The following is a 21,661-nucleotide window of genomic DNA, read 5'->3' as shown; positions in this document are numbered from 1 at the left end:
TTTGCTGGTGACAGAGTTGGTGATCTTTACCAAGTCCATGGCAAGCTCAATCAGCATGGCTATCATAGCATACTTCAGAGGCATGCCATTCCATCAGGATTACAGCTAGTTGGGCAGTCCTTCATTCTTCAGCAAGATAATGACCTGAAACACACCTGAAAGTTGTGCAAGAACTATCTGGCAAAGAAGGAAAGTGAAGGACAACTCAATCTAATGACCTGGCCTGCCCAGTCTCCAGACCTCAATCTCATAGAACCTGTATGGGACAAACTGGACAGAAGATTCCAGTGCCCACAAGTGCCCTACATCTCTGGGAATTGCTGCAGAAGAGCTGGGAGGACATGTCGGGTGATTTCCTGCTGAAACTTGTTAACCAAATGCCTCGTGTTTGTGAGGCTGTTATTAAGGCAAAGGGTGGCTATTTTGAGGAAATCAAGATTTAGAGACAATTTTAAATTTTCTTGAACATTGCTTTGATACTCCTAATGGTTTTGTATATTGTAACGTGTTTTCATTTTCAAGTATTTATAGAAACGTATACAACGTAAAACATTGTCAATTATGAAAAAAGAAACCTAGTTTCCAGCAAGTGTACTCAAACTTTTGACTGGTACTGTGTGTGTGTGTGTATATATATATATATATATATATATATATATATATATATATATATATATATATATATATATATATAATATAAAAGTGTAGAGTGCAAATCAAAAGGCTATGACGAAGTTGTGTAATGCACCGGTGAGACAGTACTTACTGAGTTAAATTCTGATTCCCTGAAAAACAACCAGACTAATTCCAGAGCTTGACGGAGAGAGAGCTACAAGATACATTTAGTTCTTTGTCCTTGAAGAAAGAAGAATTAGGGGGATATGAAGTCTATAAAATCTTAAAAGGAGCTGACCAGGCCAATTCTAACCAGAAATCAGGACCAGAGGACTGGGTATCGTTTAAAATCAACACTGTTCACAAAACACTGATATTCACAAAATATGAAACATTTGAAGGTGGACGCAAACTTTAATCTAAACGTGTCCTTCACTAAGATATTTTTATAGTGGAAAAATAAAAATATAAAGTCTTACAAAACAGCAAGTGTGAAGAATGCCCTTCTCTACACCCAGCTCACCTGTCAGAATGGACAAATTCTGCACTGCCTGCTCTGACCCAGCTCACCTGTCAGAATGGATGAACTCCGCACTGCCTGCTCTGACCCAGCTCACCTGCTAGAATGGATGAGCTCCGCACTGCCTGCTCTGACCCAGTTCACCTGTCAGAATGGATGAACTCCGCACTGTCTGCTCTGACCCAGCTCACCTGTCAGAATGGATGAGCTCCGCACTGTCTGCTCTGACCCAGCTCACCTGTCAGAATGGATGAGCTCCGCACTGCCTGCTCTGACCCAGCTCACCTGTCAGAATGGATGAGCTCCGCACTGTCTGCTCTGACCCAGCTCACCTGTCAGAATGGATGAGCTCCGCACTGTCTGCTCTGACCCAGCTCACCTGTCAGAATGGATGAGCTCCGCACTGTCTGCTCTGACCCAGCTCACCTGTCAGAATGGATGAGCTCCGCACTGCCTGCTCTGACCCAGCTCACCTGTCAGAATGGATGAGCTCCGCACTGTCTGCTCTGACCCAGCTCACCTGTCAGAATGGATGAGCTCCGCACTGTCTGCTCTGACCCAGGTCACCTGTCAGAATGGACGAATTCTGCACTGCCTGCTCTGACCCAGCTCACCTGTCAGAATGGATGAACTCCGCACTGCCTGCTCTGACCCAGCTCACCTTTCAGAATGGACGCGCTCTGCACTGCCTGCTCTGATACATTTTATTTATTTGTATCACGTTTGTGTGTTATTTAACTTAGTTATTGCACACATTTATTTATTATTTATTATTATTATTATTATTATTATTATTATTATTATTATTATTCACATAATAATTGCTGCACAGCATTGCTGCCAGTTTAAAGCAATGCAATCTTCCCAATAATGCTATTATAATACTGAATAAATCAGGACTTTTGGTATGTGATTGTATTTAATAAATAAACTGTGTTTGTTTTTACAACTTGACCTTGTGTGTGGTGTGTGGTGTGTGGTGGTGCAGTCGGTGGGGGGAGTTATAAAATACAGAGACAAGTTCATATTATCATCAGAATGTTTTACCTGAGAAAACTGTTCAGTAAAGCATACAGTTCCACAGCGAGCTAGTAGTATGAGTGCCATGGTATTGCATAAAACAGGATCTGTGCAAAAATTTTATGAAACACAAATTGCAACCTGTGAGGGGTCTGCGACAGCGATTCCTCGCAAATAGCTTTTATGAAACAGGCCCCAGGTTCACAGTGACTGTCACAGTGCCTTGGATTACTGGCAGTGTGGAGACAGGTTCACAATGACAATCACAGTGCCTCAGATTACTGGTAGTGTAAAACCAGGTTCACAATGACAATCACAGTGCCTCAGACTACTGGCAGTGTGAAGCCAGGTGCACAATGACAATCACAGTGCCTCAGATTACTGGCAGTGTGAAGCCAGGTTCACAATGACAATCAGAGTGCCTCAGATTACTGGCAGTGTGAAGCCAGGTTCACAGTGACAATCACAGTGCCTCAGATTACTGGCAGTGTGGAGACAGGTTCACAATGACAATCACAGTGCCTCAGATTACTGGCAGTGGGAAGCCAGGTTCACAGTGACAATCACAGTGCCTCAGATTACTGGCAGTGTGAAGCCAGGTTCACAGTGACAATCACAGTGCCTCAGATTACTGGCAGTGTGAAGCCAGGTTCACAGTGACAGTCACAGTGCCTCAGATTACTGGCAGTGTGAAGCCAGGTTCACAGTGACAGTCACAGTGCCTCAGATTACTGGCAGTGTGAAGCCAGGTTCACAATGACAATCACAGTGCCTCAGATTACTGGCAGTGTGAAGCCAGGTTCACAATGACAATCACAGTGCCTCAGATTACTGGCAGTGTGAAGCCAGGTTCACAATGACAATCACAGTGCCTCAGATTACTGGCAGTGTGAAGCCAGGTTCACAATGACAATCACAGGTTTCTAAATCCCTGACTACAGAGGTACCCACATGTGCAGTGAAGCAAGTATTTGGAATACAGTGTTTACATGAACTAATATTCCACATATTTTATTCTGAAGACTTATTTGCAATGCTACTTACCTTATTCTGAATATGCTGTCTACATGACTGAAACACTTATTCTGATTATGGAGTATTCAGAGTAATAATGGAAGAGTAGCCTGTTTACCAATTTATAATTGCTACGTGACATAGGTCAGTGGTACACGTTTGAATCAAATCAACATTTTTTGCACCACCTTCCTGGGCGACAGGTGTTCACCAATAATGTACTATAGTAAATATCTGTTAGCAAATCACCTTTTAAAAACATCTCTACAAAATAAGGATGAGAGGAAATTGACTTTTCAAATGCTGAATTGTTCAGCTGGTCACAAGGCCTGATCAGTGTTGGAGAAACATGCACTTTAAGATTATTTTTATAGTTTGAAACACAAGAGACACATGACTACCATGCATGACAAAAACGTACACATCTTACACAAAACATGATAGTTTAGATTTGGGTGTATACGGAGTTCATACCCAGTGAAGAGGACAGCAGGCGACTCAGGGTACCTCACGGAGACCCTGTGGTGGTAGGACCCCTCATCTTTATTTCTAAAAGTGCTGTATGTTGGATAACATGGAAAGAAGTTTGAATGCAATACAAGATGCACGTGTTTGCAGGTTTGTACACTTTGTTAGTTTTAAAAGGAGATTATCGGAGGAGGTATAGTAACTGGTAAATGCGAGAATGCACTGCTTACTGACGATGACCGTCTGACTGCTGGAATAAACACAATCGCACATTGCTGGAGGAACCGATGTGCTCAACAGATAACACAGGTTAAGCACACTACCTTAGGCAGCATAAAGGAACAAGGGGCCATACCAAGATAACACCATTTTAGGCAGTGTGAGCCAGAACCAGTTTTCTTTAGGACACATACATGAGACTCTCCACAGGGGGTTGCCCGGGGTGATTGAACCCATAAAGAGAAGAAAGGAGGGTGGGGCTGAGGTCAGTGGCTACTTAATCATGGTACACTCAGCTCAGCTCACTTCTCTGTTTCATCAAGACTAGTATTGGAGACTTCGATCGAGAAGTCATGGCGGATCAAACCTACAGTATTGCATTATATTTATTTATTTTGTTGTGCTTTGTTTTGAACTTAACTTTTGCAAAATCACCCTGCCATTACTGGTAAGTTTTGCAAAATCACCCTGCCATTACTGGATCAGACCTGACACAACTAGTCTTCTAATGTGTTAAATACTACCACTGGGTAAGTCAGATCTGACACAATTAGAGTGCAACTGCAAGTAAGCATAGCTGGGAAGAGAAGGGAAAGAATTTCAGTCCTGCTTTGCTGTAATTCAGCACTGTTCTGAGACCAGGGGAAGGGGTGGAGCTACCAGCACATGCAAAAACAATAAAGTGAGGCGGTTCTTACAGTGACTGCGTGGAGCAACATCGTGTGAGAAGTGCATCGTTTTAAAAGAGAACAAATTGGCAGGTCATTGGCAAACTCAGACCACAACATGATCTCATTTGAAGTGCTTTTTAAAACCCCAAAAGTAATGACTAAAGCTAAGGTTTACAATTTTAGGAATGCAAATTACGAAGGAATGAAAACGAGACTAACAGAAGTCGACTGGAGTAAAATAGACAAAAAACATTCACGGAAAAAGGATGGCTGTTTTTTTAAAAATGTAGTACTAGAGGCGCAAAACGGTCACAACCCAAAAGTAGACGAATCTAAATCTAAAACAAAATTGCCAAAATGGTATAATAGATCAATTTAAAAAAAAAATCAGCAAAAAAGGCACTTTACAGAGTGTTTAAAAGGGACCAAAAACAAAGTACACAGAAAGAGTACTTGGAACTTCAAAAGCAAGTCAGAAAGGAAGTTAGAAAGGCCAAGAGAGAGACAGAAATGAGCATTGCTAAGGGGGCTAACAGCAAGAGAACATTCAAAGAGGAGATTACATATCTAACAGATACAAATGGCAAAATCAAGAGAAAAAAATAGCAAATATATTAAATGATAACTTTACACAAGTTTTTACAAAGGAGGATACGGACAACATGCCCCACATGTCAACCTGTTCATATCCTGTTTAAAATAACCTTAGCATAACCAAGGCTGACGTGTTAAAGGGACTAGGAGCTCTTAAAATAAACAAATCCCCTGGGCTGGATGAGATCATCCCAATAGTGCTCAAATAAATGAAGAAGTTACTTACAAACCACTAACCAAGATCATGCTACAGTCTCTTGACACAGGGGTTGTACCGACAAACTGGAAAATTGCAAACGTAATACCGATCCACAAACTACAGACCAATAAGCCTGACTTCTATTATGTGTAAACTTATGAAAACTATAAGATCCAAAATGAAAAATTACCTATATGGTAACAGCATCCTGGGAGACAGTCAGCATGGTTTTAGGAAAGGGAGATCGCGTCTAACTAACCTGCCTGATTTTTTTGAGGATACAAAATAAACAATGGATAATTGCAAAGCATATGACATGGTTTATTTAGATTTCCAGAAAGCTTTTGACAAAGTCCAGCATAAAAGATTAATTCTCAAATTGAACGCAGTTGCAATCCAAGGAAATGCATGCACATGGATTAGGGAATGGTTAACATGTAGAAAACAGAAAGTTCTGATTAGAGAAGAAACCACAAAATGGAGCTGGGTAACCAATGGAGTACCACAGGGATCATTATTAGGTTCTCTGCTATTCCTAATCTACATTAATGACTTAGATTCTGGTATAGAAAGCAAACTTGTTAAATTTGCAGAAGACACAAAAATAGGAGTTGCCCAATTGCCACAGTAAGATATACTGTTTATATGTGATTGTTTTTTACATGTGAATATTGATATTGTATATATTATTAATTAATTCCTTAAAGCCCCTTTCACACTGGCATTCTTACCCGGGTCTGGACCCGGGTTCTGGCTACCCAGGTCACAACCCCGCGTAGTGTGAAACCATGTACCTGGGTCGTACCCGGTATAACCCAGCTACCAGCAACCTACCTAAGGATGTGGGTCAACACGCTTTCACCTGGGTTGAGCGAAACAAAATGCATGACGCCGGATTAATAACAAATAGTCACGTCTGCGTGAAGGTTTCACTTCTGCAAGGAATGTTTTGGTTTGTTTTCTGCTTAGCCATATTTTTGTTGCTTGAGACACACCATGAGCCAGATTCAGCAGGGATGAAGAAGCATTTGCTCGAATCAACATTTGGGCCGAAGGTTCAATCCAGATAAGCTTGGCTGGAAGCGTTCGTAATAAGCTGCTTCCGCGGCATCGATACCCGCATTGTTTACTCGCTTCTGTCACCCAGGTCAACCCTGCTTTATCAAAAGCAGTGTGAAATTGCGTAGCCGACCCGCATGGCACAGAGTCCTGACCCAGGTAGGTTCCAACCAGGGTAGAGTATGCCAATGTGAAAGGGTCTTAAACTGTGTTTCTTTGAATTCAATTAGAATTTAACAGTTTTTGGAACTATTTTAATTTGTTTAAAGAATCCCCTGCTGTGTTTTTAAGAAACACATCATTTTCATTGATTGTACTTGCTGTTGTCCATAGTGCAGCAAGTTTTTATATATTTTTAATTCACACATCATAGGTAAATAAACAAGGGCATTCTTTTTTATATTTTTACTGCTAGGAAACTATTTTAAGAACTAAACTGCAACAATTTGCACAACACTCTGTAAATGCACAACAGGAAAGAGAGATGCTTGACACCCTAACATGCAGGTGATAACAACAGGCATGTAGGCACTTCCAGCAACACTGCTGACTCAATCCACACCACCACAGGCTCAGCTGTGCCTTTTCTAAGCGCATTCAGAGCTACGGGGAGGAGAATCACCAGCTTGCAGTTTCACAAAGGCCTGAACTGGATGGCCTCCAAACCCACAGCCTTACACAGGGCGCTAACCCAGAGAAACCTGCAAATTTCATTCTGAGTCACTTTTAAAAAACCAACTGCAAAGAGGAGATAAACAAAACTAGGCAACTTGTAGTGGAGGGGGTATGATGACACATTATTACACAGCTGCTTTGAAGCACAGCGTCAGTTAAAAAATAGCATTATTAAAACACCCAGGTCCCAGGTAAATGTGCTTTGAAATGCACTTCTCATCACGGTATGAATAATCACATTTGAGTCTGTAGGTTTACGAATAGGAGCTCATGCAGTTATAAGGAGAAACTATTTATTTAACTTCAAACTTCTGATCTTTTAAATAATATACTTTATTCAAGGCAGTTCTGAAACTCAGACTAGGTGCAGGGCTCGTTTGAGTTCAGACTATCAACAGAAAAGTAATATAAATATTGAAACATGAAACAATGAAGGACCTGAGTTTATTAAACCACCACAGTGCATACGTGCCAACAGTCCCTATATCGTCAGGAAAGTCCAGATTTTGTAGCAAATGTCCCACGTCCCGATGCATAGGATGAAAGTCCCTATATTTACCCATAGAAATAAAATCATTTATTCCCCACAGCAGAGTTAGTGAAAACCACACGCTGTGCTCTTCGTGCGGCTGACACTTCTGCTGACCACTAACTTATACAAAGGTAAGAACGTTTCATTATGTCTTTTACTGTCATGATGGTCGTGTCGTGTTGAGTTTGGGGGGATACGTCTATTATATGATAATGAGTATTTTTTGTGTATGACCCCCCCTCCCTCCCTCCCTCCCTCCCATGGAGACGAACGTCCCACTGAACAGTTTACAAATGTTGAAAAGTAAGATAGTGCCATGAAGGTGTATGGCAGATAGGGTGCAGATATAATTATTAATATTTGGCTGATAAAAGTTCAGCTTGTGTTTATCTTGCCTTGTCAAGCCATCAGTTTTTTTTCCCACTGCATACGAAGTACTAACATTGAGTATAAACATGTGACAACATTGTCAGCTAACACAGTCACCAGTTTGCACTTTTGTCAGTTGCCTGTTGCTTCTGAACAAAAACATTTTTGAACTCTGTTTTTTAATATGTGGAACCAAATTTACAAGAAATTCATTGCGGATGAATACAGCTTAAAGGAAAATGAGACAAGTCATCAAATTGGAAAACATTCAGATTACTTGCCGATGAAAACTGACGCACTGTGGCTGGATACATCGCCTGTGTCTCATGAAAGAAAGTCTGTGCTTTCAGTAGCCATAAAACAGGTACATCAAAGTTATTAAAACATAAAGATGAAACGGAATTGGGATACCGATTCAGGCTATAGGCGCCATAGACGGACACCTTTTGTTGTTGTAGCTCAGCTTTGTGGCTACCAAAAGTATTATTGACTTGAGTGGTTTATTTTTTTGTAACGTAAAATGTTCAGATGTATGTTGTTGATTGTTGTTTAAAATTGTCAGGTTTATTATATCCAAAAAAGTAACAAAAAATACATCTAGCCACAAAGAAACAATTTCAAAACAATAGCAACACTATCACGGTCCATTCAGATCACTTTTAAGGTTTTTTTTTTTTTTTTTTTTTTTTTTTTACCTTTATAGGAACCCAATGAGCTCCCCCTCCTCGCTTACGTCGCACACCCAATCTCCAATGCATCAACGCTCTTTAAAACTGTCCAAGTCCTGCACCATTTGATAATAATGAAAATCAATCTTAATCCAGGAGTCCACCAGGATTCTAAAAATGCTTACAGCATTACTAAAACCAGTGGCTAAAATCTTGCTCTTTCAGGATTTTAAAATGGCCAATTTCGCCTGACCCAGTACAAAGTTATCCAGTGAGCACTTGTTTCGTGGTTTAAGACTATATTTAACGTTAAAAACAAAGAGCTGTTTTGTAAAAACAACTCCCAAGGAAGCCAGCAGGTTTTCTAAATAATTTAAAAAAGGTTGTGGCTATAATTCCGTGCAGCACTCTGCACTGCAGGTCTCCAGAGCGCTTGCAACAAAAAGTAATAATACAATATATTTATTGCTGTACAAACAAATTATTCAATTATTCAGATTAAGCTTGCCAAATAAATCAGGTGCTGACATTCAGGTGAGTGTCACTGACAGCTACTTGGATGTGTGATGATCGCTGCTTTTCTTTGACTCTGTGGAGAACAGCAACCCACTGAAATCCAAGAAGCTGTTTCTTCACTTGTTTCTCTTCGAATGGTAAATTGACCCAGTCCACACCAATGACCCTCCTCTGATTGTCGGCACCTGATTTCTGTGCAGAGCTCCATCCCAATAATCGAATACACTATGTAACACAATTTTTGTTCCTGGGTAGTAAGTGTTATTTCCTAATTGCTTATGCCTCAAAAGTATACAAAATGGCTATTATTCCCCACAAACTTTGCTTTTGTGACCAGGACAGTGATATTTCAAAATATCACTATTTCCAATGGAAAAACAGGCAAATGTGTGTCTTTCGTTCACATAAAGTCAGAAAAAAACAACATGTGAATCCAAATTAACATGTATTTATACTAAAGTAATACAAAAATGACTACAAAAGATTTAGAAGTGAGTAGTTTTTCGAGATTTACGATTATACTGTAATAAGGGTAGACTACACACCACTCCCACCTCCACCGCCAGGAGACTATACGCCTCCGCCACCTCCAACGGCAGGACCAGAGCAGCAGGAGCTGCCTCTGCCTCCGCCACCTCCACCGACAGGAGCAGAGCAGCAGGAGCTGCCTCTGCCTCCTCCACCAGCAGAGGGTGAATGCCTGCTGAGTCCCTGTCCACCAGCAGAGGGTGAATGTCTGCTGGGTCCCTGTCCACCAGCGAGGGTGAATGCCTGCTGGGTCCCTGTCCACCAGCAGAGAGTGAATGCCTGCTGGGTCCCTGTCCACCAGCAGAGGATGAATGCCTGCTGGGTCCCTTTCCACCAGCAGAGGATGAATACCTGCTGGTATCACTTCCCCCACCAGCAGAGGATGAATGCCTGCTGGTATCACTTCCCCCACCATCACGAGGAGAGGAGCTGGAGCTGCCTCTGCCTCCATCACCACCATCAGGGGGAGAGGAGCAGGAGCTGTCTCTCCCTTCACCAGAAGGACCAGGACTAGATGCTGGTGGTCCTCAGCAGCCCTTGCATAGGCTGCTGAGGGAAGCACGGGGAATAACCGCCCGGCCGCAGTGGCCGAGAAGAGGGCCAACACCCACACCCCAGCTTGTCCTGACTCCCTGCCTCGCTTGCCACGCTTCGCCCAAGGATGCCTGCCATGCTTCACCCAAGGATGCCTGCCTGGCATCGCCTAGGGTTGCCTGTCGCTCCGCATCGCCTGGGGATGCCAGCAGCTCCGCATTGCCTGGGGTCGCTGGAACTGCTTCGCCTGGGGTTGCCAGCCGCTCCACATCACCTGGGGTCTCTGGAACTGCTTAACCAGGGGTCGCAGTCGGCTCTGCTTGGCCGCAGGGGTCAGTGTGGCCGGAGCCCCAGTTTTGGGGGACGTCTGGAGACCACCAATCCCAGCAGCTTTTTCGCTGCTGGACTTGCCCTGGAGGAAGGAGTTGTCAGCACTTCTGCTGACAACCGCACCATTGGCAGCATTTCCACTGCCAGTGGTACAGCGGGAGGAGAGATTCGCCCCACTGTCGGCACATCTGCTGACAGCATGGCCAGTAGCAGCCTGGCTACTGGCAACATTGCCACCCCTCAACCCCTTAAAGTCCCTATTCTTGGCCCAGGACTTTGAGCGAGACTTTGGGGATTTTAAGGGGGGAGGTGGCCATTGAGGCCGTGTGTGCTTTGCACAAGGGGGGTTATATGTGGCAAAGTGCCCGCCCCTGTGTGTATTTTCTGTTATATGTTGTGTGTTAACGTTGGTATATAGTCATTGGTACACGGGATATAAACGGGTCTGTGTAACACAAGTGTTTAAAATGTATATTTGTATTTAGGCACGAGGACTGCACAGCACTTCACGTGCAAGTAAAAACTAATAATATGTGAGCACGGGGAATTGCACTTTATTAATTCACGTGCAGTTGTACTGCAACTCCAATTGAATGATTGATTAGCAGTCGAATCTCGGTACAGCTGCATAAAAGCAACATGTTTTCACATACTCGGGGTTGTGTGTTCAGGGAGTGGAGAACGGGATTGGAGACGGAGGTAAAGTAAATAAGTAAAATATCTGCTCACCGTGGTTGTCTGTGTAGTTCGTTTTGTTTGTCTTTTTGTTTTGGCGACGAGTGCCATGTCCTGTATTTTTGTTTGTACAACCTTTTTATTTACTGTTCTGTTCACTCATTATATGCTGAGCGAAAACATTCGCTCAGCTCCACCAAACCACACCCCTCTGTTGCTTATTTCCTGGCTCTGGTCTGACGCCACCCACTCCGGCCGTCTTTGTGACACAGGTCTGTTATAAAAACATGGTATGGGCATGTTTTGGCATTATCTTGTACTCATCTGGTACATTGCTGGACCCATTATTAAAACTAATTTACCACAGTAGCACATTCTGGCACTACAAAACTTCTTGATTTGCTTAAAAAGTCAGTAGCTTTAAGTGTTTTTTGGGGTTTTTTTTTTTCTCTATTATTTAGAGAGGGAGCTCTTTTTACCACCTTTAATAAGCTGTCTCCACCTCTCCATAATACTGCTTCCTCAGCATCGACTGACCAAGGCAATATATATTTGCAGTTTTTTCATAATAAGATTGATAATATCAATAATCTGCTACTCTCTTCTCCCTGTCCTGACTATACTGTCGTGTCAAGTCCTGTTTCACAGGTGTTTATAATGAGACCCACTACTTGTCTCCTGGATCCTATCATCACAATTCTACTGAAAGTCTGCTTTTCAGCCTTAGGTCCTTTTGTTACCACATTAATCAATGACTCCTTGGTATCTGGTATTGTCCCACCAGTGTTAAAGATTGTTTTAAAAAAGCCTGGTCTTGACCCTGACATTCTAAACAAACACTTCCAATCTACCTTTTTATCTAAGATCCTTGACAGAGTAGTCATGTCTCAACTCCCAAATTATCTGCTGACCAATGAGTTATTCGAACCTTTTCAATCCGGCTTCAGAGCTAGGCATAGCACTGAAAGAGCACTGGTCAGAGTAGCCAACGATTTGCTTATGACTGCAGGCTTCTTCTATTAGACCTCAGTGCTGCCTTTGACACAGTCAATCATAAATATTGATTGAACGCATGGAAAAATGACTTGGCCTTACTGACACTGTTCTCTGCTGGTTTAAGTCCTATCTGTCTGACAGACAACACTTTGTAACTCTTAAAAACTTCAAATCAGATATTTCTCCAGTTACTCAGGGTGTCCCACAGGGCTGTGGGCCCCTTACTCTTTTGTATTTACATGTTACCACATGGCCAGATTATTAGAGGTTTTGGCCTCAGGTATCATTTTTATGCTGATGATACACAATTATATGCTTGCACGAAACCTGATACAAGCACTGCTACCTCTGGACTAGTCAGCTGCCTTTGTGATATAAAATTTGGATGCAACAGAGTTTTCTTAAACTAAACTGACAAATCGGTTCCCAGTCTCTTGTTCACAGAGTTGGTCATTTTATTTTGGATATTGACAATGTAAATGTATCTGCTTCAACTGTAGTACGTAACCTGGGAGTTCTTTTTTATTCTTCTTTGACCTTCGAAGCCCATGTTAAATATGTCACTAGGGTGTCCTTTTTCCATCGCCGCAAGATTGCACAGATAAGGCCCCTTTTATCTTTCTCTGATGCAATTTTTTTTTTACAAGGATTGGACCATCGACAAACTTGTGATAGCTCTTTTAAAAAAAGTATTGCACATTAAAGCAGGGAGCGATCGAGCTGCTTTATTTGCTTCATATTGCAATTCCACATCAGCCAAGCCTGTTATTCACCCTCAAAAGTCACAGCAGAGATCCAAACTAGCCTGTTCACACTCTGCCCCTGCTGCTGTGCAAGCTGCACTCACCTCTGATCCAGCGACCACAACCCCTCAGCTCTCCGTTTCATCTGATCCTTCCTCCGATTTAAGTTTTCATATTTTTAACAACTCATTCATCCTCTTTCCACCTCCATTTCTACAGTATCTGATCGCCTGGATGCGACAGATAGCAGGATCACTCGCTTGGAACCAGCAGCCATTACTTCCACATCTGTGGCAACAGCAAAAGCGCTTGTTTCTCCCGCTGCTTCAGCGACGACCACACCTACTCTCGAGTTGCCATTCTTCAATCTAGCAACCAACCCTGGTTCAGGAACATCCTCTGCTTCAGTTCAGTTGTTCATTGCCCCCTCTCTTCAACTGCGATGCAATATTTTTGAAGGTAATGATGCCTATTCTTATATTCTTATTGCAACCTCAAAATTTCTGGATGACAGGGTAGTTGACTGCGGAGATCTGTCTGCTAATCTAAAATCTTGGGATCCTCAGCTGTGTAAAAATCTTACCCTTGGAGAATTGTGCTTGTTTTTTCTGTTTTTCGCAATCTCCTTTGTGAAGTTTAAGCTCACCAACTACAAGAACAAGACTCATATTTATTTAACAGTCGATCTCTTGGTCAGATATGGCAGTACCATTTTTATGAGTATCATCAGGCTTTTTCAGCCAAAGCAGCATCTCGGTTAGCATTGGACAATACACTGATTGAATGGACTCTTAGAACTCAGGCTTTTCTTCTCAGCAGTTGGAATCCACCTCTCAGAGGAGAAAACCATCAGTCCAGTCCACTCTCTTGAGTTCCTAGGAATGACTTTGGATACTATTCAATTTGAAGCCTGACTGCCTCCCAATAAACTGGAACACATTTGCTCTCTCATTCAGTCCTTTGAGATCAACCATTTCATCTCTAAACGGGATCCTCTTTCACTCCTGGGAAATTTCAATTTTGCAATTCACATCATTCCTCAAAGTAGGACACTTATTTCTCGTCTTCTTGCTCTCTCTAAACAGCTAAAAAATCTCAACTCTCACATTAATATTACAGCTGAAGCCCGGAAAGACATTAGGATGTGGTCCTCTCTTCTACAGCACTTTCTCTGTTTTATGATGACTTCATTTCTGCTCCCCATGACCTCCCACTCCATACGGATGCCTCTTCTATCGGTTTTGATGGAATTTTTCTTAATCAGTGTTCTCAGATGTCTGGTCTCCAGAAATCCCAAAAAATCTTCCTCCTCAGCTTAAATCCACAGCCTTAACCATTTGCAGTCCATTTACTCAGTGCTTGTCAGGGATGTCAGGTCCAATTTATTTTACACACGCTGTTTCATTTATTTTTTATTTTTTTCAGTAAAACAGGTTTAAAGCACATTGCATGGCAAAACGACATCAGTACTGTATCTTCAGCCAAGCCCCACCCCTTGTTCGCTATATTTTCACATACCTCTTTATAGACGTGCATACTGGTAAATCCTCTCCTGATCACTCGTTTTATCACCAAACTCCTCAATAATGCGATCCAAGTCATTAATTTGTTACTATAACATCTCAGAAAGCTTTGCAAATGTTGTGATATTCTTTGAGCGCTGGATGAGTAAGCAGCTATCTTTGTTTGTGTCCCTCTTATCTCTGTGGTGCAGTCCGACATCGGACTGAAAAGGGAAAGTCGTAATGCTGGACCTGATCCGACATAGTCTTCCCAGCGACAGCGAGTGGGAGAAGTACAGGCGTGGAAAAGTACAGAGCAGTTTAGAAGCAGAAAGGAGAAATTGCATCTTGAATTGCTTTAATCAGAAAACAGAGGACATTGGGGAAACACAGCAGCAGCTCAAAGTCAAACAGCCGCGTGTGTTATTCTGATAACAAACAAGCTGAAACTCGGAGCAGCTGATTCAAATTCAGCGCCGTTTTGAGACACGGGCGAGGGGAGGAGCCAACAGCACAGCAGAACAACGCAGTTAAACGAGGCAGTCTTCCCAGCGACAGCGAGTGGGAGAAGTACAGGCGTGGAAAAGTACAGAGCAGATTAGAAGCAGAAAGGAGAAATTGCATCTTGAATTGCTTTAATCAGAAAACAGAGGACATTGGGGAAACACAGCAGCAGCTCAAAGTCAAACAGCCGTGTGTGTTTTTCTGATAACAAACAAGCTGAAACTCGGAGCAGCTGATTCAAATTCAGCGCCGTTTTGAGACACGGGTGAGGGGAGGAGCCAACAGCACAGCAGAACAACGTAGTTAAACAAGGCAGTCTTCCCATTGATAGCGAGTGGAAGCGACAGCGAGTGGGAGAAGTACAGGCGTGGAAAAGTACAGAGTAGTTTAGAAGCAGGTTCACAAGTTTTTACAAAGGAAGATACTGACAACATGCCCCACATGTCATCCAGTTCCTATCCAGTTTTAAATAACTTTAGCATAACTGAGGCAGAAGTGTTAAAGGGACTAGGAGCTCTTAAAATAAACAAATCCCCTGGGCCGGATGAGATCCTCCCAGTAGTACTCAAAGAAATGAAAGAAGTAATTTACAAACCGCTAACCAAGATCATGCAGCAGTCTCTTGACACAGGGGTGGTACCGACAGACTGGAAAATTGCAAACGTAATACCGATCCACAAAAAGGGAAACAAAACTGAACCATGTAACTACAGACCAGTAAGCCTGACTTCTATTATATGCAAACTTATGGAAACTATAATAAGATCCAAAATGGAAAATTACCTATATGGTAACAGGGTCCTGGGAGACAGTCAACATGGTTTTAGGAAAGGGAGATCGTGTCTAACTAACTTGCTTGATTTTTTTGAGGATGCAACATCGATAATGGATAATTGCAAAGCATATGACATGGTTTATTTAGATTTCCAGAAAGCTTTTGACAAAGTCCCGCACAAAAGATTAATTCTCAAACTGAACGCAGTTGGGATTCAAGGAAACACATGTACATGGATTAGGGAGTGGTTAACATGTAGAAAACAGAAAGTACTGATTAGAGGAAAAACCTCAGAATGGAGTGTGGTAACCAACGGTGTACCACAGGGATCAGTATTAGGTCCTCTGCTATTCCTAATCTACATTAATGATTTAGATTCTGGTATAGTAAGCAAACTTGTTAAATTTGCAGACGACACAAAAGTAGGAGGAGTGGCAAACACTGTTGCAGCAGCAAAGGTCATTCAAAATGATCTAGACAAGATTCAGAACTGGGCAGACACATGGCAAATGACATTTAATAGAGAAAAGTGTAAGGTACTGCACGCAGGAAATAAAAATGTACATTATAAATATCATATGGGAGATACTGAAATTGGAGAAGGAATCTATGAAAAAGACCTAGGAGTTTTTGTTGACTCAGAAATGTCTTCATCTAGACAATGTGGGGAAGCTATAAAAAAGGCTAACAAGATGCTCGGATACATTGTGAAAAGTGTTGAATTTAAATCAAGGGAAGTAATGTTAAAACTGTACAATGCACTAATAAGACCTCATCTTGAATATTGTGTGCAGTTCTGGTCACCTCGCTATAAAAAAGATATTGCTGCTCTAGAAAGAGTGCAAAGAAGAGCGACCAGAATTATTCCGGGCTTAAAAGGCATGTCATATGCAGACAGGCTGAAAGAATTGAATCTGTTCAGTCTTGAACAAAGAAGACTACGTGGCGACCTAATTCAAGCACTCAAAATTCTAAAAGGTATTGACAGTGTCGACCCAAGGGACTTTTTCAGCCTGAAAAAAGAAACAAGGACCAGGGGTCACAAATGGAGTTTAGAAAAAGGGGCATTCAGAACAGAAAATAGGAGACACTTTTTTACACAGAGAATTGTGAGGGTCTGGAATCAACTCCCCAGTAATGTTGTTGAAGCTGACACCCTGGGATCCTTCAAGAAGCTGCTTGATGAGATTTTGGGATCAATAAGCTACTAACAACCAAACGAGCAAGATGGGCCGAATGGCCTCCTCTCGTTTGTAAACTTTCTTATGTTCTTATGTTCTTATAGGACCGCAAAGGGTTAATTGAGGTATTCCCTATTGTCGTTGCAACCTATCTTTTGGGCTCATTTTGTCAAAAAAGAAAAAAAAAAAAAAAGAAAATCTATCTTAATAAAATCTACTGTTCATAATATTAATAAAGGCCATTCCCCTTCCCCTCCAATTATGCAACTTATTTGCTGGCTAATCTGGATTTCAGTTATCAATAAATTTTATTTTGAAAGCCAAACACCTTCCAGTATAACAGCCAGTCCTTCCTCAGCAATGGAATCTTACATTTGCTATTCTCTCCTTGATATTATTTCCGCTCAACAATGTATTGCTAGCATGCCCGGAGTGGGGGCCATCTCTGTGCCAGAGGTTTCCTCCCACAAAAAGGGTTTTTTTTTCCCTCTCTGCCGAGCAGATTAGTTTAAAATTTTAAAAAGTTGAAAAAATAAATAAATTAAAATATATAACAACAACAACAACAACAACAACAACAACAACAACAACAACAACAATAATAATAATAATAACTACCATTTCTAACTAACAATTTTCTCTCATTTACATTGGTGGCACAGTTGCGGGGAGCTGGGGGTCCTCTTTTGGGGGCAAGTGAAGCTCACTTCCCAACCTTAGAGGCCGACAACGACATCTCGCCCTCTAAGGTTCGGTGAGCAAAGGTTGTTCCCTACTTTTGAGCTAGTGATTGACTCAACTTATTGAAGGTGGAAGTGCCCTGGCCCGCTTTATGTATTTATTTTTTTATTCTCTTTTCCAGCACTTTTGTTCTCCCTGCATAGATTTCGAGGCTCTCCATGTGGCCTCAGAGAGTCAGCCGAGTCTGACCTCTCTCAACTAGACGTCTCAGTAAGCCAGGGAGACCTTCGTTCGTCCTCTATCCTGCCTTAGTTTCCCCTTGGGAGAAGTTCCTCACTTCCCAGCGTTGGAGGTTCGTCCTCACCTCAGCGAGGGTGGTTCTCTGAGTAGTCAAGGGGAAACCCCTATTCTGTTGCTAAAGTCACCAGCACTTAGTCTTTCTTCTAGTAGTCCCTTTACACAGGCCTGACTCCTGCCTCATGAAGTGGAGTTAACTGCTAGAAGAGGCAGCACAGCTCTGTGATGTGATCTCTGCTAGAAGAGGTTTCAGGTGCAGTTCTAAAGGATTTCTTCAACTCGATGGAGATTTTACAACTCAATGCTATAGAAGCGCTTCAGGTAACAATGTTTATGCATTTACGTATTTATTTATTTGTAGGGATATTTGAAATGTATATTATAGTCCTCTGTTTTAAATGATGATGTTCTAGTGGTTTTCTTTAGCAAAATATAGTTAGCAAATGTTTAATATTACTTAACGTAACTGTTAATAGTAAAACATTGTAAAGTTGTTTCTGAAAATGTCATTAGCCTAATAGTGAAAAAAAAATGTTGTTGGAAGAGACTCACTGTAGCAGGGCGGTAGAAAAGCCCTGCTGTTTAATCGTACTGTTTGTTTATTTTTAGAACGGGGTCTCCCCCTCCGCCCCTGTGTTATTTTGTATTTGTTTATTGTTTTATACTTTTGTACAGATGACGGTGAACCATCGTGCGTTTTGTTTTGTATTGTTTTGCAGCGTGGATAGGAAGCCCCATCCACATTAAAAACTCGTGCAGAAGGTGGCCATCTCCCGAATTAAGTGATTAATTTGTTGCTAATCGGGAGATGATCACCTGTATAAATACCTGCAGCTCTCTGCACTCCGGGGGGGTGTTCGGAGGAGGAACGAGAGCGAGCAAGCGAGGGGTGAGACAGGAGAATTTATTTAAACAGCAGATAAAGGAACCGTGAAGGCTACTGCCCAGCCAGACCTTAATTCATTATTGGTGTTCGTGATTATTTTTGTTTAATTATTTATTTTATGTACTCTGTGAGCAAGTGTTTATTTTTGTTTAAACATTTTATTTATTTTTGTATTTAAAATAAAAACGGCGGACGGCGCGTCTTTTTGTTGGAACTGCAGCTTCCTGACCTGTGTGTGCTTTCTTCTGGTCTGTGTCGCAGATACCAGTAATTCAGTTTCTGTCCTCCCTCATTTCAGCAGCTACTGCTATTCTCGTAATCATCTTTAAAAAAAAACTGTTGATTAAACTTGTTAGGTTGTGATTACAAATAGTGTAAGCCTAGTGTTGGATGTAACGATGCATGCATAATGTAATTCAAGTAGGTGAGTAGAAAACTGTAGGAGGACAATTTCCTGGCTTGTTTGATGTTTATAAACAAATGTCACATTAAAGTATTGGAGGAGAGGGGGAGGGCACAATAAGATGATGCACCGGAGCCCATATTTCTCTTCATCCACCACTGGTAGGCCTGATACAACAAAAAAAATACTTTTTGACAACCGCGAAACACTCTGGTCGCAAATGATTGCATGTGTCCCAAATTATGACAGGGTACCATGTTCTGACATTACACAGGTGTAGTGTCAGAAAGTAGTACATTGTCACAATGTGATATGCATACCAAAACAAGCCGTGTAACGTCAGAAAATGGGACATGTGCAAGCAACTGCGATCTGATGGATGTTTCACAATGATCAAAAAGCGGTACACTCTAAGAGAACTGGGTGCACAGTGTTTCTGGGATCTTGAGATACCATCCACTGGTGTCAAATAGTGTCACACAATTAATAATAAAGTAATAATGTGCAATATATTGTGTAACCGTATTGATTTGATAGTTTCATTGTTTTACATTCTTGGTTTTTGAAGATCAGAGAACATTGCACTGCTTTAACATTTACATCTGAATGTGTGTAGCAATGTGCTGAGCATGCAAAAATAGTTATGACTCTTTAGAAATATCTTGTTTTACAAAAAACTGATTTTGTATAACAGACCTAAAGTTAAGATATATGAAGGTTATGATACTCAGCAACAGATTCTTATAAAAGAATGAAAGAGGTACTGAGTACATTCGGAGCAAAACAATTGAAGTGAGACACTTTTTGGCAGACAAGATTCTGGCGGAAAAAATAAACTAGACATGTGCAAATGCATTTGTACGCACATCGACTACAAATGAGACACTATTTGTTTTAATAGCAGGTATTCCCCTTTCGGATGTAGAAAAAAGTAATCTCATGGAAAAAGTTTGACAGTTTTTTTTTAGTTTTTTTTATCCTAAGTTGTTTTAATTGTCTGATTTTGCACCCTCCTCCATACAAAGCTATAGTCATAAGATTTGTAGGAAATTACACATTACATTTTTTCCAAACTTAAAGTGAAAACAGGCAACCAATTTCTGTTTTAACAGTAAAAGAAAAGAAAAAAAAAACATTCATGACAAACAAAACAAAATGAGAAGTCACTGCAAAGTTGAACAAGTTAAACAGGGCCTACTGACTGTATCCGTACCTCATAGATTTTATACTACACTACAGTGCTCTATAACACTCCCTCAAATACTGAAGGTCTATCCATGCCAAATTACCTACATCACTGTTTAGCTGTAAATCGGTGGAGGGGTAGATGGATGCCCATGTCTGTAGTACCTGCAAGGAGAAGCTGTTACTATCTGATAAAAATTGTAGTGCTGCTGTTTGTTGCGCAAAATATTATCAACTGAAAAGAAGAACAATGTGGATAAACCAATAGTTACACCCAGACTCGCGTAAACAAAAACAGCAGTCTTCCAATTCAAATATAAATATCCACTTATCTCCTTGTCCCTGTTTAGCTGTGCGAGGTGACGTTTCAGCCATACATACTATTATGTAAAAGCATTTTCTTTTTACATTCATCAGGAAACCAGCCAAATGATTTCTGAAAAACAGCACTTAATTATTGGGATCGGTGGATCGCATGGTTTGAATGACATCCATTGCAAAACTGCAAATCATGATCGTTCAAGCTTCTGTCTATGTATGACAACTATTTTTAATTGTTTGCAACAACAAACGGGCTGCAAAAGCAACACGGCTATAATAAAACATGCCCAGAATAACACGAAAGAAGGAACAGCAGTAAGGAACGCTTACCTCGTCTTATGTTGACGTCTTTAGAATGCTGGTCTGTTGCTTGTGAAAGTGACAGTAGCAGAACAGAAGAAAGCATGAGCAGTTAGTTCTCTTTCAATTCTCTGTTAGCCGCAGTAGTTGAGGGTTAACTATTGACACCAAGTTCACATAAGCCGGCTTTCCCAGGCTTTGGTTATGATTTACCGGTGTTAAGCTCCGTTTGTAGAAGTGAGAACACTACCCAAGGATGCATTGGAAAGACGCCGATGACAGACTCTCAAACTCTCAGAGCTGAGGAAGTTTGTAACACAATTCTCGCTCGTATACTGAATACGACTGTCAGTACGGGAGATGATTAATTTCCAGACAACGTTATCAGCTTTGTCAATTGCACAAAACCCGAGTCTTAGTCTGATCTTTCTTGGCTAATGTTTAAATAAATTGTGCAAATTTTCACCCGGTCCCAGACTCTCTCAGTCGACCCTCCCCCGCCACTGCAAATCTTTCAGGGTGGTTGCATTGATTATTCATGAGGTATAGTAATGTGCAGTAGCATGTGAGGCGCCGAGCTCTCCAGAACTGTTAACCCATCAGGCAAGCAGCACGCAGCCTTCTGAACTGGGGGCTGCATAGAGTTCAAACTGTTTACAATTCTTCTTCATGAAACGTGCG

The 21,661-nt window shown here is 41.5% G+C and overlaps 1 protein-coding gene across 1 annotated transcript in view; it reads right to left on the bottom strand.

Moving 5' to 3' along the window:
* LOC121329638 (proline-rich protein 5-like) overlaps positions 1–20,539 on the bottom strand; it is a 52,014-nt gene extending 31,475 nt beyond the window's left edge. Inside the window, exon 1 of the mRNA XM_041275333.1 lies at positions 20,468–20,539. The gene's annotated coding sequence lies outside the window, so the exon portion shown is untranslated. The remainder of the gene's footprint in view (positions 1–20,467) is intronic.
* Between the last annotated feature and the right edge of the window lie 1,122 nt (positions 20,540–21,661).

Source organism: Polyodon spathula, chromosome 17, assembly GCF_017654505.1.
Source record: "Polyodon spathula isolate WHYD16114869_AA chromosome 17, ASM1765450v1, whole genome shotgun sequence".
Classification (NCBI taxonomy): Eukaryota; Metazoa; Chordata; class Actinopteri; order Acipenseriformes; family Polyodontidae; genus Polyodon; species Polyodon spathula.
Note: the sequence above shows the minus strand (reverse complement) of the source record. Positions and strands in the feature narration are given on the sequence as shown.